This window comes from Vipera ursinii, assembly GCF_947247035.1.
Source record: "Vipera ursinii genome assembly, chromosome: 5".
In the NCBI taxonomy this organism is placed as follows: domain Eukaryota; kingdom Metazoa; phylum Chordata; class Lepidosauria; order Squamata; family Viperidae; genus Vipera; species Vipera ursinii.
In genome coordinates, this window is record NC_139518.1 from 74,366,316 (window position 1) to 74,387,312 (window position 20,997).

The window sequence follows — 20,997 nt, forward strand, 5'->3', positions numbered from 1 at the left end:
TACAAGATGGCATGTTTTATTACTGAACTGGTATGCTGCCAAATCCTTACAGACTCCCAACTGTTTACAGCAATTAAAAGACACAGTAGATAATTAAAATGTCCATCATTATAATAAACACGCAGCAACCCAACTACCCCAAACAGTCAAAGAAGGCAAAATCAGTTTAAATAATTTTCTCAAAAGGACAGAACCAGAAATGGTTAACCCACTGGTGACAATGGCTCTCTTCGCCAGGGGTTGTCAAACTTGGCAACTTGAAGACTTATGGACTTCAACTGCCAGCAAAGCTGGCTGAGGAATTCTGGAATTTAAAGTCCACAAGTCTTCAGGTTGCTAAGTTTGGAGACCCCTGCTCTTCGCTAACTCATTTCAGGGAAGGCTGTTCCTGATGTTGATGGAGTGAATGAAAAGTTCATATTTCTAGCCTCAGCAGAGACCTCTACCCCAATTTGCTTTGTGAAAAAAAGGTCCTTGCTAGCAGCTTTTCACCGGAAAAAAAATCAGCTGCCATTCTACAAATGACTCAGTGGGGCTTGGATTTCAACCCCAGTTTGATCTTCTAAATTCATTACAGGACGTGTGACAGGGTGGAGAGAAAACAAAAAGTTGGTCCTTTTACACCACAGAGCGTTCTAAACCATTTTGCACAATCAAAACTGGAGTGCTGTTTCTCAAACACCACATAATAGTTTTAGGGTCTATGATTTATTCATTCTGATTCATTTTTTCCTAGACTTTTGAAAGAAGCCTGGCACAAAAATACTAAAAACAAATCATTTAAAATATATGCCTTCTTTCATAGTTTAAAATACAGATGGATGATTTCTTCCAAATGTATTTCTTTCTGCTAATTAACATGATGTGTATAGTTTAACTACATTAAGGAACTGCAACTGGTTTAGCAGTTATTTTACAGCTGGTGAGGGTTTATGACCCCCTGCAAAAAGTTTCATTTCCTTATTTTCAGTGATCAGCAAAAATAGAGTGCCTTTATCTGATCTTCTGGAAATCCTACACAGATTAAGCCTTTCAAATGGTAATGTCAACACCCCTGAGCCTTGACATTGGTCCCACATATATACAAATAAATATAAACATGTATAAAATGTTCCTTTAAATTGGTCCCTTTTATGCTATATTTTAAGGCCCTAGGTGGGGAGTCAAATATAGTTGAAAGAAACTGAAATCAAACATATTTATATTACATTTTAAAACTCTAGATGTGAGGTTAAACGTGATTAACTATAGAGTCATAAACCTGTGCAGGTATTAATATGATTGCACAATACAAGGGGTAATGGCTATGAAACAAAGGCTTTTTCCCTTCCATTAGTGGTTGTCTATATTCCTTCTTCCCCTTCTCCTATGCCTTCTATTTTATAACTAGGGGGTAAATTATAAAAAAAATATAGTTGGACAAAAGAATATTCTTTTTATAGCAAAGCTGTAATGCCTTACAGAGAACCCATTAGGATACTGAGAAAAACAACTGAAATGACATTGTATAGGAAATAGGTTTCAAATATATTTGAAACATACCTAGAAGCATTGTTGTCCCAAGAAAAGATAGGCTTGCTGAGCGTGGAATGCAGGAGCCAAAAAGCACACTAGAAGAGACAAATGCTTTATTCATATAAATAAAGGTGCAAGGAAATAATTTTTCAAATCCAGCACACATACTGTAGTGCACTGGTGACCATCCTTTTATTTATTTCTACAAGGAAGTTTCAAGTTTCAACAAAAACCTCCTCTAAATCTTATCATTTTCAGCAGTTCATCTGGAAGTCATGATGGGTGAAGGAAGGTATGGCTTCAAGTTATTAGAAGCTCATTAGTTGACTTGGGGCTTGATAGACAAAATACGATTCACAGCCTTCGATCACCAGGCAAATCTACTGTTTCCTACCGAGAAAGAGGTATGGTCAAATGAAGAGCAAACATGGAGTAGCTCTGGCAGGTACTGTAGTATTTGGACAAAATGTCTTCCCTTCTGTCAGTCCATCCATCCATCCATCCATCCATCCATCCATCCATCCATCCTGTCACTGGACGTTTTTTTTTTGTTCGTCAGAAAGTTCATTTCTAACTGTACATTTCCCCTGCTCTCTGCACCTGTTGTGTTATCTGGTAACCATAGTGAATCCCATATGACTAGCTATGTTATGGTTTCAGTCTGTTTAGTGCGCATGTCTAGAAAAAGTTCCCAGAGTTATTTTCTGTATTGTTTTATTCACTTTGCTGCTACTGTCTGTTACGTTAGGATGTAGTGAGCTAGCTCTCTTTATAATATATATTTAGTTTTTATATTTTTGTAAGTAAAAGGTATTTAGTAAGATTATGCGTCGTGTTTTTATTGCCTTCCTGCATGCACATCATGCATTCTCTGAAGCACGGTCCTTCGCCCTCTACAAAGGTGATTTTTACCTTGACATTTTGGTAGCAGAGGATGGTTTGATTTATGTTTTTAGAGATGCATGTTTCTGCGGCTGTTATCAGTTAGTTAGTGCTAGTGAGGCAGCGGTGATTAACTGCTGAAACATGTCAGGAAGAAGCCACGGCTGAAAAGGAGTCTTTCTGTGGGGCAGCTCCCTTCAACTTTAAAAACTCCGATAGCTTCGGCCACACGCGTTGGAGAAGACGCACCTGCTCCTGTCGACGATGCAAGGTCAGTCACTCTTTTTTCTATTTTTCCAAGCTCCCTGGCAGCTGTTTTTGAAAATGTTCACACTCCAGGGGCTCAAGATGCATTTCAAAGGCTTGGAGTGAAACCTAAAGTTCAGCCGAAGAAAATTCCTTCTGCTCCGCCAAGCCCCAAGCAAACTATGCGAGATAGGGCTATGCAAGGCTACTGTGAACAAATTGGGGTTTTTGAAAAGCGTTTGCAGCAGGCAAAGGAATATGTGTCAATGGTTCAGCAATATGAGAGGAATTATGAGCATGAACCGGCCATATTGCCACACCCACAAGGAGAAGCCATATTGCCTCCTTCTTCCCCAAAGCCAAAGTCACGCCCATCATTGAGTGTCATGCCAGACGAATGGGAACCGGAGGCTCCTATGTCACATGATCATGGGCTGTCCCAAAGGCCATACAGAGCCACAGTGATGCCTGAAGCAAATGTTATAGCACCATCTACTGGTGAAGCTGCATTAAGACATGAATTGGAGCTCTCACTTTTGCAATTGTCTATGGAGGAGTCTTTGCTCAGAGATACAAGATTTCTGCCGTTATCTGAGGCTCCAGCCCCTGATGGTGCTAGGATTCCTGTTACTATTGCTTCTCCTGTTAATATTGCTTCTATGCAAGTCCCTCTACCTGGCAGAACACAGCCATATTTAACCCACATGCAATTGCCACCGGGTTCTTATATGCGAAGGCCAGTGTCATCTGCAGGTTATGCTAATGCACCAGCCCCAGCGCCAGCGCCTCCTGCTGGCCAGAATAGCAGCTCAAAGACAGTCACAGCCAGCACCAAGACTACCGGCAGCTTCAATGCAACTGCTGCATGTTCAGGCACAGGCACAGATGCCACTGGTGCCCCCTGCAGGTTATGGTCGGATTGCACAACCTGCACAGCCAGTACCTCAATTGTATATGCCTCATCAAACACCTTCCATTGTACCACTGGCTGGTGATTCAAAATAAAGGAAGTCAGGACAGAATTACAGGGCATGGGTCAGTGAGGTTGGACTTTTGCTATGCAGAGAAGGTACTCACATGATGGTGTTTAATCCTCCTGCTCAGCCATGGACTCCTGACATATGGGACTTGGATAATAGAGCATGCACAACTTTATTGATGTCAATGGACACTGAATTGCAGCTCACGTTTTCACAAGATGCAACTGCCCAACAAATTTGGACTCAGAGACATGTTATCAGCCTACATCAATTGAATCTACATGTTTACTTTTGTCTGAGTTCCATGGTTCCAGATTAAAACCTGGTGAACATATTGGAGCACATTTGACTAAAATGAAAGGTATTAGAAAAGAACTGGGTGAAAAAGGCTATCCTATTGATGACTTTCAAATGATCAGCATTATCATCAATTCTTTGAATCATGAGTGGAAAGATGCTATTTCCAAGATCAATCAAGTGCCTATTGCTCAACGCACAGTGGATCATGTATGCAGGATTTTAACCGAAGAAGAGGCACTTATGCAAGCTGCGCCACATTTAAGGGAACCACCTGCATCAAGCGCTTCAGCGAGGCGTGCCTTCCGTGGAAGGACCTACGTTCCAAGGATGCCAAGATGCTACATCTGCAATCGTGTGGGACATGCCACCCGGGATTGTCCCCAACGAGTTCCAGCGCCCGTCACATACCAGCCCAGAGGAACAGATTCCAGAGGAGGCAGAGGTAGAGGTGGACGACAAGGTCGTGGTCGTGGTTCCAGGCATGATCCACAAGCTCCACTTGTCACATTGGTTGTGACCAACGATCCACAGCCTCAACCAGAGTACGACAGACGACTTCTTTGGACTTTGGACAGCGGAGCAGCATTACATGTTACCTACAGAAAAGAGCTTTACACAGAGATGCACGAGCCTGAACCTGAATTTCGTGAACTTTACTCTTTTTCCAATCATCCTGTTCAGGTCATGGGAAAAGGAACTGTTTATATTGAAGAGCTCGGTGCTCTCATTCCAAATGTTTACTATGTTCCGTCTGCCAGTAGTAATTTGCTTAGTCAGAGTCATTTGTCTAGGTTTTCTCATTTTCAGGTCCACCATCTTGAAAAAGCAAGTTATATAGTCAAAGACGGAGATATTGTTGCTGAAACCATGTTAATTGGTGGTGTTTATTACCTAAAACCAAAGTCTAAGCAGCAAGAGCAGGCAAGTATACACGTTCCAAAAAGCACAGGCCCAGAGAGAGACGTCCCAGAGAGATCCTGTTGCTACTCCAAAGGTTCCTAATAAAAATGCTAATGTTGAGAATTCACTAACAGGTAAACCTTTGCATTCCAGGTGTATCCATAAGTGGCACAGAAGATTGGGTCATGCCAGTTTCCGTGTTCTGAAGAAGATGCCAGAGTTCGCAAGAGGTTTGGATCTAAAGAGGTGTAAGGTGTTCTTGGACTGTGCTGTCTGCAAGAAAGCCAAATCCAAAGCAGCAGCAATTCCAAAACACGCTACACGCCTGTCAACACGCATTTTTGATTTGGTACACACTGACATAGTTGGTCCTTTTGCACCAACACTTGGTGACAAAAGATATTTCTTGACAATCGTTGATAATTATTCTAGATATGGATATGTATATCCTATGAAAGAAAAATCTGAGACCTTTCAGATCTTTAAAGACTTTGCTAGTCTTGTCTATACCCAATTCGAGGTCAACATTGCCAGAATCCAGAGTGATCGCGGTGCTGAATTCATGTCTCAGCGTTTCCAGGACTGGATGCGTGAGAATGGGATAGTACATCAGACATCTGCTCCTTATACTCCAGCTGAAAATGGAGTGGCAGAACGCAGGAATGGGGTTTTGCAAACCATGATGCGTTGCCTCCTTGAAGATGCTAACCTCAGTCTTCCATACTGGGGTGAAGCTATCAAATATGCTAACCATATCATCAACCGCACTTGGAGTAGTGTGATAAATCAGACCCCTTATTTCATGTTGTATGGACACAAGCCTGATCTCTCACATCTCCATGTTTTTGATTCATATGCTATGGTCAATATTCCTTTAGCCCAAAGAAAGAAAGGGGGTCCTGCAGCAAAAAGGATGAGATTTATGGGCATTGATGATAATTCAAAATGGAGCAAATACATTGACTCTCATCATGTTATTGTGGTTTCACAATCTGCTACTTTTGAGGAAGATGCTGACTGGTCCAGGATTCATTCTAACGATCCTGGAGTTTATTTTCCTAGAGATGATGTTGCTGATGCCACACAACCTGATGATCAAGATTCACAGGATAATGTTCCTTCCACGAGTTCTTCTCAACCTACTGTTCCGTCTTCGCAAGCTGCTGATGTTGCCGCTGGCGACGATGATGAAGACGAGGACGACACGGAAGAAGAATGGACAGTTGGCCCGAGACGTTCCAAGAGGTCCACAAAGGGAATTCCTCCAAAACGTTATTTGTGGCAAGTAACAAAAACACCTGTACCTTTGATTTGTAATGTTACACTTCCACCTGAGAAGTTCACACAGATCAAACATCTTCCTGAATCAGAACAAGATAAATGGTTTGAGGCAATGCAGGTTGAAATGGACAGTCTAAAGAAACTTCAAGTGTTTACGCCTGCAAGCCCTCCAGCAAACAAGAAAGTTATTGGTACTCGATGGGTCTACAGAATCAAAAAGAAGCCGAATGGTGAGTCGTTGTACAAGGCCAGACTCGTAGCCCAGGGTTTCGCTCAACGTTATCCTGAGGACTATACAAATACATACTCACCTACAGTGTGGACTGAAAGTGTGAAAATTGCATTAGCCACTGCAACTATCCTTGGCCTGGAAGTTTTCCAGTTCGATGTTGAAACGGCTTATCTACACACTGATCTTGATGAAGAAATTTATGTCAAAGGTCCTCCAGGTTTCCGACAGCAAGAAGGGGATACCTGTTTTCTACACAAAAGTCTTTATGGTCTGAAACAGTCTGGTTTAATGTGGTACTTATGTCTTTCTGAGAAACTAAATTCAATGGGCTTTATTAAGTCCGAAACAGATGAATGCGTGTTTACTAAAAGATCCGGTAATAGGTATGAGATCATTCTTGTTTATGTCGATGATATTGTTTATATTGGTCCAAAGAAGCAGATGAGTGAGGTTTTTGCTAAAGCTTTACAAAAGTTTTTCACACTGAAGTCTTTAGGATGTATTAACACTTATTTAGGTGTTCAAATTGCCAAAACTCAGAAGGGGTTTAGTCTCACACAAGAAGAGAAGATTGAACAACTGTTACATCACTGCAACATGGAGGACGCTAAGCCTGTGAGTATACCCATGCAAACTGACTTTCACATTTTGGCACATGAACCAAGTCCTGAGTTCGAAGATCAAACACTATATCGCTCAGTCATTGGGTCGCTGCTGTATATTAGTAGTTGGACTAGACCCGACATTGCACTTAGTGTTAATCTTTTATCACGACACGTAGGAAAGGCAAAACAGTTTCATTGGACATGTGTTAAAAAGTTATTGAGGTATCTAAAACACACCAAAGACATGAAGTTGTTGTTGGAACCCACACATACTGACTATGCAGAGTTATGTTGTTATGCAGATTCAGATTGGGCGAGTGATAAGAAGTCACGGAAAAGTACATCAGGTTACATGATGTTCTTAAATGGTTGTCCTGTTTACTGGCATGTGCGTAAACAGAATTTTGTTTCTTGTTCCTCTACAGAAGCTGAGTATGCTTGTGAGTCTGATGCATGCAATTCCTTAACCTGGTTTGATGCTTTAGTCACAGATATCTGGACACATCCGATTCGACCGATCACTGTGATGGAAGATAATGAATCTGTGGTTTATATTTCTGAAACACGTTTTACAGGTTCAAGGTCCAGACACATTGACATCTGATATCAAAACATAAGGCAACTGGTTAAACAAGGTTTTGTGACATTACAGTATGTGCCTACACATGATCAAATTGCTGACATGCTGAACAAACCACTTCCTACAGCCCAGCATGAGTATCTGCGTGAGAAGATGTGCCTTACTACTGTTTCCTACCGAGAAAGAGGTATGGTCAAATGAAGAGCAAACATGGAGTAGCTCTGGCAGGTACTGTAGTATTTGGACAAAATGTCTTCCCTTCTGTCTGTCAGTCCATCCATCCATCCATCCATCCATCCATCCATCCTGTCACTGGACGTTGTTTTTTTGTTCGTCAGAAAGTTCATTTCTAACTGTACATTTCCCCTGCTCTCTGCACCTGTTGTGTTAACTTATCTGGTAACCATAGTGAATCCCATATGACTAGCTATGTTATGGTTTCAGTCTGTTTAGTGCGCATGTCTAGAAAAAGTTCCCAGAGTTATTTTCTGTATTGTTTTATTCACTTTGCTGCTACTGTCTGTTACGTTAGGATGTAGTGAGCTAGCTCTCTTTATAATATATATTTAGTTTTTATATTTTTGTAAGTAAAAGGTATTTAGTAAGATTATGCGTCGTGTTTTTATTGCCTTCCTGCATGCACATCATGCATTCTCTGAAGCACGGTCCTTCGCCCTCTACAAAGGTGATTTTTACCTTGACACATCCATCCATCCATCCATCCATCTATCCATCCCACAAGTGTATGTGGGAGGAATAGTATGGAAAGAACAAGAACAAATGCAACATATTAAAAATATCAATATAATGGCTTCTGGTTTGCGCGCATGGCACTTCCAGACATGCAGGAACAGTCCGCTTCCTGCCATCCATTCTTTCTTTTTTTGGAGGACCCTGAAAAGGGTCGAAAATCACCCTGGAGGGGCTACTACCGCAAGGAGGCCTTCCCTGTGATTGTGGAAGGGCGTGTTCTGTACCAGCCTGCTACCAGCCCTGCAGAAAATGCAGGGACAACCCCTTTTACTCTTTTACTCTGGGAACAAATCCTAAAGCCTTAAAGAAAATCAAGTAAGTCAGCAAAGAAATTAAATAATTTTATCTGTATTTATTAAAAAGCTCCTATTTTGGGGTGGGGATCTACTACCCTATTTCCTCTGTAAGCTGTGAATTAAGGAAAAAAATGGACTATTGCTACAAAAGTTTTATATTAATTTGGGGGGAAAAAAAGAAAAATTTTACATTGCATTCTATATATTATTGATGACATATTGCGGCGAAACCTGGTACAGCAAGTAAATTTTTCTCCTGTTGTGAGAGCTGACTGAATAACAGAGCTGTCCTTGACATTACTGTTAAAGATAAGTATGGGAACACCTGGCACTGAAAACAACTCTTTTGGAGGTGGATAATCTTTGACTATTATTAAAATAGCCTCCATGGAAGATTTAGCTGCAAACAACAACGAAATGGATGAATATATCCCACCACTTGATTATAAACTGATACGGGACACTATTTTGGCAATGACAGAGCAAATTAAAGCCAAACTGCAAGAAAAATCTGACAACTTAAAACCACCAAATCAAATTCTGACCTTAAATGAGGAAATGATAATCCAAGAGCAAATAGAAGTGGAAACTAACACTAAAATAGGAGATTTCAAAGAACAACAAATGTAACCTACAGAGAACCTTAAAGTCCAAATTTCAATGTCAACTACAAAACTTACAACTCAAAAAGCAATAGCACCTGAAGAAAGCAATATTATGAGTGAAGATACTAAAGGCCTTCAAATATACTATATTGAGAATTCAACTAATCAAATGACAATCATAACACCAGCTACTACTTTCTACCTAATCCACATGGAATTCCAAGAAGAAAAAGATGTGACTGATCTAATGACAACTATATTACATCAATCATCAAAAAATGAATTATTAAAGCAAAACTTCAATGGTTACAAAGGGGACACTTTCTTTGCAAAACTGACATCTGGATACTCTCCCTGGATTCAAATAAGGGGTATAGGAAGAAAGGGAGATACATTTGAGAATTTAAAGACACCAAAAGGGAAGCCTGATTGGCACAAAAGGAAGGCAAGAGTTAGATTTAAAAAACTGAGCTTGTTTTTTTTTGGGGTGGGGGGGGGTGGGATTCCTAAAGATAGAGTATAAAAATACCTTTCAATGGATTAAGGGGAATCTCTAAAAATATAAATGATTTTACATTTAGGTTTTAGATTTGTAAGGGAAAACAAAAGTAAGCTTTTAGAATATAATTCTGAATAGAATTTGGAATGATATATCAAAAGATAGTATTTTAACAATTGATGTATAGTTAAGATGACTTATAGAATATATTAGCTGTTACTTTTAAACTATATTATAGAACCTAGCAGGGCTTTTTTTCTAAAAAAAAAGGTGCCGGAACTCTCATCTTGTTATTTATTTATATAACTTTATTTATATATTTATTTATATAATTAAACAATTATATATTCAATTCTTAACATACATTTTGTTCCATATATAAATATAAAAGCAAGATAGGCTCTGTATTTGTACGATGACCGATTATCTCAGTGTGCAGAAACGTGGATAACTACAAACAGAAGTTGCAACCCCTCTCCTTTTCACTGCATGGGAGTTCAGACCTGCGATGAACTGGGCTGATAGATCTAGAATCTCATATAATTATTTAGTGACAGCAGTCTATTTTATAATTCTGTAATAATATCAGACACAGGTATGTGATATGCTGTCCAATTCAAAGATTAGTTGTGGATTCAAAGAAATAAGAAATACTGTCAGACTATCTATATGGATTCTTTACTGACCCAGATCTGTGTATTTGCATAGTGTGTTTTATCAGTAACTCTGATCACAAGGAAGGAGATGCATGATTCTGCCTCCTGGCCAAGGATTTAGTTTATGAAAAATGAGCATCTGTAAACTCTAGTCTGGCTCTTAAGGCTCCACTCCATGTGGTTTGGATTTCTGTGTTAGATGGCTGCATTTCAGACACCATTCAATAATCTGATTGATACAGGCCAGAAAATTAGAAACTGAACACTCCAGAAGGTAGAGGTCAACCAGTAATTTATTGTAATCTAATGTGCTGGGCAGCAGCTCTTTGTGGTCAAGTAACAGGCTGTGTGAGGAAAGGAAGGGCGGGACGATGGAAAGGGATCAACCTGCACTGCTGAGCAAGGCAAGAACTACCCTATTTTTCGGACCATAAGACGCACCTGACCATAAGACACACCCAGTTTTTAGAGCAGGAAAACAAGAAAAAAAATTCTGAACCAAATAGTACCGGTATACTAAAACAGGGCTTTTCAACCTTTTCATCCATTGCACCACTTTTAGGACAAGGCAATGTCCGAGTACCACCAGTCGCCCAGTGACTGTTCAGTTACGATGTCACTGAAAAAAGTGACTTATGACCATTTTTCACACTTATGACCGTTGCAGCATCCCCAGGGTCATGTGATTTACATTCGGATGCTTGGCAATCGATTCATATTTATGATGGTCACATTGTTCCAGGGTCATGTGATTGCCTTTTGCAACCTTCTGACAAGCAAAGTTAGTGGGGAAACCAGATTTACTTAACAACCATGTTACTAATTTAATTTCTCTCTCTCCCCTTCTCTTTCTCTCCCTCTCTCCCCCTCCCTCTTTCTTTCTCTCTCCTCTCTGTCCCTCTTTCTCTCTCTCTCCCTATCTTTCTCTTTCCCTCTATTTCTCCCTTTCTATCTCCATTTCCCTCCCTTTCTTTCTCCTTCTCTCTCTCCCTTTCTCTCCCTATTTTTCTTTCCCTCTATTTCTCCCTTTCTCTCTCTCCCTATTTCCCTCCCTCTTCCTTTCTCCTTGTCTCTCTCTCTCTCCCTTTCTTTCTTTCTCTCCCTCTGTTTCCCTCTCCCCCTCTATTTCTCTCCCTTTCTTTCTCCTTCTCCCTCCCTCCCTTTCTCCCCCTTTCTCTCTCTCCCTCCCTCTCCCATTGTCCCTTCCTTCTTTCATTCCTTCCTTTCTTCCTTCCCTCCCTCTTTGTCCTTCCCTCTCCACGTTAGAGCAGTACCTACGGAGGCGGCCCTGCGGCCCGGCTTTCTCTTGCAGAAGGCAGGCTGAAACGGAGTGAGGGAGATTGCCAGAAATGCGAATCGGCCGATCTCGCGCTCCTGCAAACTCCCTCACTCGGTTTCAGCTTCCCTTGCTACAAGAGAAAGCAAGCTGAAACGGAGTGAGGGAGATTGCCAGAAATGCGAATCAGCCGATCTCGCGCTCCTGCAAACTCCCTCGCTCGGTTTCAGCTTCCCTTGCTACAAGAGAAAGCAAGCTGAAACGGAGTGAGGGAGATTGCCAGAAATGCGAATCAGCTGATCTCGCACTCCTGCAAACTCCCTCGCTCGGTTTCAGCTTCCCTTGCTACAAGAGAAAGCAAGCTGAAACGGAGTGAGGGAGATTGCCAGAAATGCGAATCAGCCGATCTCACGCTCCTGCAAACTCCCTCGCTCGGTTTCAGCTTCCCTTGCTACAAGAGAAAGCAGGCTGAAACGAGGCAGATTGCAGCAGCGCGAGATCAGCCGATTTGCATTCCTGGCAATCTCCCTCACTCCGTTTCAGCCTGCTTTCTCTTGTAGCAAGGGATCGCGCAAGAGCAGCTCTGGCTGCACAACTCAGAGCTCTCCAAGCGGCTGAGCGAGGCGCTGCCAAGCAGCGCTCAGCCGCTTGGAGAGCTCTGAGTTGTGCAGCCGGAGCTGCTCTTGCACAATCTGCCGCCGCTGCGCGCACAACCAGACAAGATGGCGTTCCATGGGCCGCCCGCTTCACCTCCGGCTGGGCTGTCCAGGGCGGCGGCAAGAACGGCCTACGCTCAGCCGCTGGCGGGCGCCTCCAGGGTGTAGAAGCCTGCAAACATCTTCCCGGACTACAAATAGTGGCCGGGGCAGAAGAGCCGGGGCAGCTGGGAGCCTGGCAGACACTCCTCCACTTGCCTGCCGGAGCCGTCGGCACCTCCCGGATGGATGCCCGCCTACGCCGGCTAGGCCAACACACTCCACAATACCGCCGGCCGGGCGGGGCTGGCCCTGGGCAGCGGCTGTATGATGGGGGCTGTGGCAGCGCCCTGCAGCAGCCTGGTCTACAGCAAGCCAAGCCCCCTGCCTTCCCCACCATGCCAAGGAAGCTGGACACCCGCTGGGGGACTTCCTGGACATTGTGGCTATTTATGGGCTGCAGGAATGCGAGGTGTCTGACGCAGGCACCCCGGGCTGCCTCCCTGAGCTCCCTCCCTAGCCCCTGGGGTTCAGCTGCGCTGCCATTTGGTCCCCCTCTAGCAACAATGCCAGCTGCAGCTCCGTGTCTGGGTTTCATCATACAAGGAAGGCACAGCCGGGAAAGACCAACGTGGATATGGTTCAGAGAAACACGCTAACTACCCCCCAGGTCCAGCACCGAGTAGGCCACCAGCTGGCTGGCAGGTGAGCATAAGGAAGAAGTGCACATGCACTCTGCAAAACCCACCTCCCACTCCTTGCCCTTTCTTATTTACCCAGTTGAGATGGTGCAAAGTTCCTGACAACTAGCCTTCGCTGCAGACGACTTCTTTGTGCAAAGTTTGCTGGCCGGGTTTTTTGGCGGGCTCAGCAGCAATTGGCTTTCAAAATCCAATAGAGCTCCCTCTATTGGATTTTGAAAGCCAATAGGAATTGCTACACAGCTTGCTGAAAAGTTTTTTTTCCCCAAAAAAGGTGCCGGAACGCCATTCTGAGCGTTCTATGAGAAAAAAAGCCCTGGAACCTAGAATTTTATATATAAAAGATAGTATTTTAATAATTGTTGAATGGTTAAGACAAAAAATATCTTTCTAATAATTGGTGATTTGTTAAGATGAAAACTAGATTTTAATGGTAAAACAAGAATGTTTTGAAATGAACAATGCAAGTTTTGTAGACGAGAATTATTCTTTATTGAAATAGGGAATTGTGGGTTACCCAAAAATTAAGCTTTCTTTCGTATATTATAGGCTATTCTAGAATGTTTTATTGCAATTAGAAAAAATTAAAAACAGGATATTGATATGTATTAGTGAAAATATATTGAAAATTTTGTTAATTGACTAGGTTACAACTAGAAATGTATTAACTTGACTATTTTAACTATGTGATAACTAAGGGAATCAGAGAGGGAATCCGTGTTGATGCAACCTGAACTATTTACAACTTGTTATTTGTTATTTTGACTACCCAACCACTGTATTGCTTCACAAATACGTGTATATGTAAATATTAAAAAAATCAATAAACCATGTTTTAAAAATATCAATATAATGACACAGATGATTCCTGTTAGAAACACTATTCTGTGTTACATAATCTGATGCAATAAAAATAGTTTAAGACCACTTTGGAGACTCACTATAAAACTGGTAATTTGATGTCTTATTTCCCATAGTTCCAGAATTAAGATTTATTTACAGGATTAGAATTATGATGTAGTTTTAATATATGGAAGTGTAAACTAGAATTACATATGATCATACTTCTGAGTACGAACCAAGTAAACTACTCACATATATTTTGAGAGTATGAATTGTACCAACAGGAAGCATTTCCTGTTTCCTGCTTATTAATGCATTGTATCCTCTGCTAGCTTTCACTCTATTTCACATAAGCACAAGAAATTGTGATATTGGAATTGCATTGATTTATTAAATTGATCTGCTGGCAATCTCCCTGATAAGGCAAATCTGGGTAGTTTACAGATCGTAAAAAGATAAAGAAGCAATTACAATTTTAAAACTATACAAATTAAAAACTTAAAACTATGCAAAAAAGCCCAGCATCAAGGATATGGGTGTCATGGGGAGATCTTTTTACCCGGTCAACCACCTTCAGCAGTGAGTACCTCCTTCTAGGCTCCAAGCCAGCTGGCAAAACTAAATTTTAATTAATTGTTTTATTAATTTATTTGCTGCCCATCTCATTTCTAAGCAACTCTGGGCAGTTTATAGCATAAAAACATTAAAATAATCTGAAATAAATATTCCTAACCCAATAAAATAACCATTTAATCAATTCCCCACAAGATGGGGACAGAGGAAGCCAGATGCAGGAGGGAGGGGGAGGAGGAATTAACAATTAATTAATTATCCACTTCCATTACGATACTCCCTCATTGGGTTCCCAAGCCATTTAGCAGAGGCTGTTTAGGCCCTTACAGAAGGTCAAAAGGTAAAAACCGATCTTACCTCAGAGGGTATATTCCAAAAGTCAGGAGCCACAGCAGAGAAAGTCATTGTCCTAGACCAGGGGTAGGCAACCTTGGCTCTTTTATGACTCATGGACTTCAACTCCCAGAATTCTGGGAGTTGAAGTCCATGAGTCATAAAAAAGCCAAAGTTGCCTACCCCTGTCCTAGACTCTGCCATATCTGCAATATGACCCCTATGCTGGTGTGAATGGGGTGTGGCAGCCCCATCAGTTCCCTTCTCAAAGGGTACAGCATTATAATCTAGAAACATTTGCTTACCAGAGACCATCCCTTGTTCTAACGAAAGACCAAAATGCTGTTCAGTTTGATACCTACAGTATTCAGCTATACTACTTTTTCTGATTGGCTGCTGTGAATCCATTTATTATTTATTATTTCCACTTCCTACTTTCTCCCTCTCCTTCATTCAGTCAGGGGGGCTATATTAGAAGATCTTTTGTCATTCACAAACTACAACTCTTGTCCTCAATAATGTGCCAATTGACCCTTCCTTGGAGTGCGCCAAGCTCCTTGCCCTACCTAATTACAAAAATGAAATAAATGGGAAACTAGCAGGCAGTCAGGTAAGAGACCCGTTTCAAGGAATCTGTACTTCTAAGCATGCTTCTGGGTCGTCCCCCTCCCCAGACTTCCAAGGCCTCCTTAATAAAGTGGGGGATAGCCCAGTCTAGTGTTTTGCATGTCTTCAAGTGATGGCTTCAGGGACTTCTCCAGGGGATGTCCAAATAATCAAAATAGTGGCTGCACTCATGCAATTAAATTCTCACCTACTTGTATATGTACAACCCATTTTTTTAAAAAAGGAACAAGCGTTCAATTGAGTGGTTATGGCCCTGGAAATATATTGGTTACATTGGTAACATCTACTAATGGGCCTTTTCTTGAGAGGGGTCCTCACAGAGTCTCAAAATTCCCCTTATCAATTGGACCTCAAAGTTGGGGATCCCTGCCTTAAAGAATATGACTGCTGCAACAAATTCAAATATCTCTTTTTCTCTCATAATTTTCTTTCTTTCTCTCTGGTGAACAGGGATTCTCTCCTGGTTACTGCTGATTTTTAAGAATCGTACTTGCAGGCTCAGAAACTGGTGTGCCTGCAAGAGAGACACATGATTTTTAAATAAGGGTAAAAGTTTTTTAGCAGGATCACTCAGTTTTTTAAGAGGTGGTTCTCTCAAGAGGCCCTGACTCAACTGCTTTGCCTTATAAAGCAAAGACATGTATTGCGTTTCCACCTCTCCCGCCCTTTTCTAGTGGAATGTTTTGGATCCAGCTTTGTAAGGAAGTTAAATCAGGCAGTATTTCAAATTTATTGAAAAGGTTTTTTATTCTAATAAGATCCATGCGAAATGTGCTCTTTAATAACTTATAATTCTGAGGAAATGAGCTGAATAATTCAGACTTTTACACATTTTTCAGTTTATTTGGGTTCCTCCAGATAGTTTGGATTACTACTCCCCCCATCCTGACCGCAGGTCGTGCTAATGGGAGTTGTAGTTGACAACCAATGGTGGGAAAAACCTGTTGTGTATGAAAGGAACACATTTGTTATTCCTAGATAACTACACAAAGAACTACTGACAGCTTATATATGTATCCCTGAATCCTGACAATATTAATTTTAGTAACTTAAGCTACTACTAGCATGGATGTCATATCCAAGTCTGTTTATTTCTATATCAATGTATAAGCTGAAGTAAAGAACACAGTAAGCTCACAATTAATATGAGAGCCTCCACACAGTTCAGCAAATTTGGCTATAAATGTTTAGTAAACTTTTTAAGAGGCCCTTGGACTTTAAGATCTTAAGATAGAAGCAGTCACAACCCGAAAAGGCACAAAGTTTTGGCCACATCTCATGATCCTGTAGATGCCATTGATGGAGCTGCTGTGTTGCTTACTTCAACTGAATTTAGGGGCAAATGCTGGGATTTACTTCAGAGTAAATCTAAAACTCTCCCAGTTTTTGATCAATAAAAAGGTAATAATCTGTGCATATGGAGATTCTCAAATCATCCACGTTATGGTTCTCCTAAAGGTGCTTTTGAACTGAAGAAGCTTCTTGGATGAGAAGTGAAACCTTTTCAAAGAAAAAAAACCCAAGAAAATCAAATTGCCTTTTGGAAAAAGCACTTTTAGGATGGCAATAATCCATGTTTTTGTAATATGGTACAGCACATCCTGAGCATTGTTTTCCTTTCCTTTCCTTTCGACTGTTATAACTCAAAATATCTCTTAGTCCTATGTTTGATAAGGCATCTGCTCTGCATTACCAGTCTTCTTGGTGCCACATAGTTATAAAAAATCAAACCACAGCTTCACTTTCCTGTTGCGTATGAGGCATCAATCTCTCTGGCAGTTCTAACATTTGGTTCCACCTCCCTCTAGTCTATGAATGAGATCTTTCCAGGATGGAGCCAAGGCAGGATTAATGACTCCTCTTGTGCTCCATTGACAGCTACATACATAATAGTACACATGGATTTGGCCAAAGCATCTGCTCCATGCCAGAAACTGTCCCTGATGCACCAACTACCCCAGGAATCTCTCAGTAGTGGCTAGCCTGAATTCTTTTTGTGTTTATATAGCAGGCAGCCAAAGCTTCTCCTGAGTTTGTGAACAGCAGAAAGGAATGCCAAGTGGAGCAGACCCGGCAACCAGCAGCCACCCAGAACTGAAGGATTTGTGGAGAAGCCCCTATATGGTTCTGTTTGACAGAGAGATGGAGATGGAGACTGGGTTTGCTCCTTGTTTGGTGAGCTGGTGGGAGGAGACAGGCTATATAGTCAGAGAATATGCCATTTCTCAGTGCACCATCCCAGAACGGCACGCCCCAAGCTGAGAAGGGTAAGTGGCATTAAACCCAGGATAGAGCGAAGAACGTGGAAACTGTTAAGAATTGGGGAGGCTCTTCAGAGGTGTCTCCATATAGAACAGTATCTGTCTCAGCTGCATAATACAGTTAATAGGTTTTGCTCTTGGGTTCAGAAGAAAGAAGCACAATTCCTCCACAGCCCAGGCTCTGCAGATTTACCTGGAAGTAACTCTGACTGAACTCCATAGAGATGATTACCTGCATTAGATATTTTGTAGAGGGTGAAACATCTAATCTGGGGAAACTCGTGTCTGAGTAAATATGCAAGGTACATAGGATTGTGTGGATTGGCACCACTTGAATAAGCATTTTTAACTCCTTTAAAGTTTTAAGTACCCTCCAAACTGTTTTCTCTTGCTGAAATCAGTGAGGTTGAAAGAAGATTTACTGGATTTGATTCTGCATCTGTCTTATTTCCATCCTTTACTTCCAGATAAAATTGCAGAGATAAAATAGCTATAGGGTTAACAGGTTAACTGAATTTTCTGTACAGCTTTCCATCTGTTTCTGTAATATGATCTTTTGTTTTACATTGCTCTTTGTGTGTGTCATCCTAATGGACAGCTCCCCGCTCATGACTTGTTGCAGTTCAAGCTGTAACTACGAATCATGAATTCAGTTTATTGCGGGGGTGTAATTTATTATGGAGCTGTCCATTTTTGGTAGCTTCTTTTTCAAACTTTCATTTGCATTCCTACATCCCAAACAAACCAGAAGCTCAGGATCTAAGCATATATAGCAGTTGGCAGTTGCATTACCAAGAAGGCAGGGGCTAACTTTGATTTCACTTGCTTCAAGGGCCTGTGTAAGTAACAACCTGTATTTGGCTTGATGTTTATTTTCTATGGACATGCCTTCTGTGCTATTTAAGTATGAGAATAGAAGCCATGTTTACTATCCTTAGGTGAGAGTTATCCAGAAGTAAACATATCATCACCCTATTACTGTTTCAGCGACAGCTAAGATTAATTTTGAGCAGTAAATGCTGCAAAAAATAATTTAAGTTGGGATGCTTATACTGGTAGATATCTACCACATGCAAAAGTCTTTTGTCTGGCCTGATCCAGGACAAACACTTTGTCTATTTACTTTTAGTATATTCAAAGGTAATCTCCCTCAAACTGGAGAGAGAAAGAGAGAGGTGGGAGGGAGGAGAGAGGGTGAGAGAGAGAGAGAGAGAGAGAGGGAGAGAGGGAGACGGAGAGAGACAGACACAGACAGACACAGAGAGAGAGAGGGAGGGAGAGACACACAGACACAGACACCCACACCCACAGAAAGAGGGGGGGCAGAGGCAGAGGCAGAAAAAGAGAGAAGGAATTTGCAATGGATGTATATGGAGCATTGTTCTTCTATATCAGGGTTCCCGACCAGGGGTGCTTGCCCCCCCTCAGGGTGTGAGATGATATTCCAGGGGGTGCAAAAACTTGGGTTTTCAAAATTTGTTGCTGTTATTTTGAACTTCTGTCAGGAGTGCGAGAATATATCAGAAGTAATCTAGGGGTGTGGGGTATAGAAAAGGTTGGGAACCGCTGCTCTATAGCCTATTAATCCAAATACACAAATATATGAAGAGAAATGTCATTTGTCTCAGTGACACAATATTTGATATGTATTTGATCAAACTTCCTACTGTTTTAATTTACATGCTTTTGGTAAATTGGGCATATCTGTAACATACTTGATATTTTTATTAGCAGCATTAACTATAATAAAATTATTATAAAATAATAATTAATAATACTAGGAATGGTACAGGAGTTGCAGTTCAGTGAAGCCAGAGGATAGTGGTATTTATCTTTGTTTATGTTCATTTAGATGTTATTCATTGCTCACAGCCTTTTTTCATTGTCTGGGTCCATTTGATATCTTAAAGACTGGCTTCACACATGGTAAAATGTAAAGCTATAACCTGGCTTGTATGCTTTAGGCTTGGCTAACATGTTATGTGAACTCCACCGCTGATAAGTTATACTTTTGATAATAATGGATTATTAGTAATGAGCCATAGTTTACACATAATAACCCTGGATTTACAGTCACTGTGAACAAATTCTTTTATTGTCTAGCAGTCTGTTGGTCTATGACTGAATAAAGATTGATTGATTGGCTGATTGATTGATTGCCAAGTAAACTGTCTAAACACCATTTATGTTAGGGTAACACAAAACCCAGAACATTCCCCATAGTTTTTGCAGAATTCTTGTCCAATGGACAACACTTCAGATATTAAACCTGAATTCATATTATTCCTCTTATTCTTGAATTGCTTTTTTGGTGTGTTTTTTAACTGTTTCAGTGTAGATTTTCAGTTATATTGCTATATTATATGTTTCGTTCTGATGTAGCTTGTTTGCTGGAAAGTGCCACTGTTGCTATTGTTACTGTTGTCATGACTTAGAATTACCAGATTTGGGTTTCAACAACCAGAAGACCAGGAGAGAGGGGGTGAAAATCCCCACACAAAGTTTAATTATTTTCTGGCTTTTAGTAGCTATTCAGATGTAGCTATTCAGTTCTGGTAATCCTATTGATGACAATCAATGAATTTATAATAATTTGTCTTTGTTGCGATGAAATTGTGCTTAACTTTGTTTATAAATAAAAGTAATTATTTGCAGAATTTCCTATGCAGGGCACACATGCATGTTTTCAGGTTTAGTGCCGAGTTCTGGGCTCTGCAAGTTTCTGTGAGCTTCCTGGAGCTTTAAATGACTGCTGGTCTGGCATTAAAATCTTGCCTTAAATGTTTGGTTTCCCTGATTTTCCTGAGCTCGGGTAGTTACTAAATATGGTTTTTATTTAGAGTTCCCCACGCTCAAGTAGAAATGCAGCATTCCCTTCTTCCCCCTCCCTTTAAGGATATTATTTCCCTTTTTGGCTCAGTTGAGTAGAGTTTGAGGCAAGGAACCCTTGACCTTTCCTGCTCTGTTCCAAAAACAGGCTTTTAAAAGGCTTTGTTTCCTAATTAGGAAATAGTTTGTTCCCAATCAGTCAGACATTTTCAGCATAGGTGCAGATTCTGTACTTTTAGCAAATGTTTATCTATAAATGAATAATCCTTATAAAATGCATTTTTGCAGCATTCCTTTGAAAAATTCTTTCTTTCTTTCTTTCTTTCTTTCTTTCTTTCTTTCTTTCTTTCTTTCTTTCTTTCTTTCTTTCTTTTTCTTTCTTTCTTTCTTTCTCAATTTGTTCAGAAATTTATCCTGAACTACACTATTTAATTTTATCCTCTCAAAAAAGTAATAGTGAATAAAAAGCAATTTTACTACAGAATATTCAACACGGGATTTGTTTATACATTACATTTTGAGAAGCGTG

At 40.8% G+C, this 20,997-nt stretch overlaps 1 protein-coding gene and 1 long non-coding RNA gene across 3 annotated transcripts in view; one reads left to right on the forward strand and one right to left on the reverse strand.

Moving 5' to 3' along the window:
• The window catches only part of LOC310640869, a 23,232-nt gene continuing 2,235 nt past the window's right edge, over nt 1-20,997 (reverse strand). Inside the window, exons 2-3 of the long non-coding RNA XR_014492612.1 lie at nt 1,543-1,610; nt 1-60 (exon numbers count right to left, since the gene is read on the reverse strand). This is a non-coding gene — a long non-coding RNA (uncharacterized lncRNA). The remainder of the gene's footprint in view (nt 61-1,542; nt 1,611-20,997) is intronic.
• The window catches only part of ACTA2 (actin alpha 2, smooth muscle), a 14,425-nt gene continuing 11,036 nt past the window's right edge, over nt 17,609-20,997 (forward strand). Inside the window, exon 1 of one of the 2 annotated variants that reach the window (XM_083363410.1) lies at nt 17,609-17,645. The gene's annotated coding sequence lies outside the window, so the exon portion shown is untranslated. Of the gene's footprint in view, nt 17,646-18,299; nt 18,479-20,997 lie in introns of those variants that run through there. The other variant, XM_083363411.1, reaches the window with a different exon arrangement.